The sequence below is a fragment of the Ziziphus jujuba genome, chromosome 4 (assembly GCF_031755915.1).
Source record: "Ziziphus jujuba cultivar Dongzao chromosome 4, ASM3175591v1".
Taxonomy (NCBI): Eukaryota; Viridiplantae; Streptophyta; class Magnoliopsida; order Rosales; family Rhamnaceae; genus Ziziphus; species Ziziphus jujuba.
In genome coordinates, this window is record NC_083382.1 from 16,749,071 (window position 1) to 16,750,000 (window position 930).

Sequence of the window (930 nt, forward strand, 5' to 3'; positions counted from 1 at the left end):
CCCATCATTTCTAAAGCTTATTTATTTACAGCAGCAGTTCGAAAGGTTGACCTATTCAGGAATCTCCGGATCTACGCTTATTTTCAACTCCCCGAAGCATTTCGTCGTTTATTACGCCCTTCCTTGTCTCTGGGTGCCTAGGTATCCACCGTAAGCCTTTCCTCGTTTGAACCTCGCCCTTAACTTTAAGGCTATGCCATCCCCTAAGGTGCTGCTAAATGGGAGGATCTTATCAACGTCCATGAATGCTAAATCATAGCATAGATCGAACTGCTGGATCGGAAAAATTGGGTGCTATCATATAGCTTTGTATCGGCTAAGTTCACGAGTTGGAGATAAGCGGACTCGAACCGCTGACATCCGCCACAGGGTAAACCACAGCCGGGGGCCTACGATATCAGTATCGGAGTTAGTATTGACTATCCCTAAATGTTAAAAAATGAAAAAAAAAAAAAGGGTTCCGTTCTTTCCCATTGCCCATATATAACTTTGGTAAGAGTCGGGTCATCGAAATAGAAAAGTTATGAAGAATACGGTTGGAATCAATTTCCTACCATTTGTATTCCTTTCGAAATACAAACATGGGAATAATTGCAATATTTGTTTGATTGAAAGAGTTCATATATTATTCATAGAATCCATTACTCCACTAGAATCAAATACCGTTTCGAAATGAAGATGTTTTTTATTTTCATTTCAAAATGGAATTTTAATTTCAATAGTGAAATTAAAATAAAAAAAGGCTTTGCAGGAAGATCTATAAAAAAAATTGATACAGTTTGGTTCCTAAATTCAATTAGCAGTACTTCTAGAGCCCACTTCTGCCCCATACTACAAGTGAAAGGGAAAATGTAAAGACTACCATTACAGCAGCCCAAGCGAGACTTACTATATCCATGTGAGATAAACAACTCGGTATTAAACAACTCG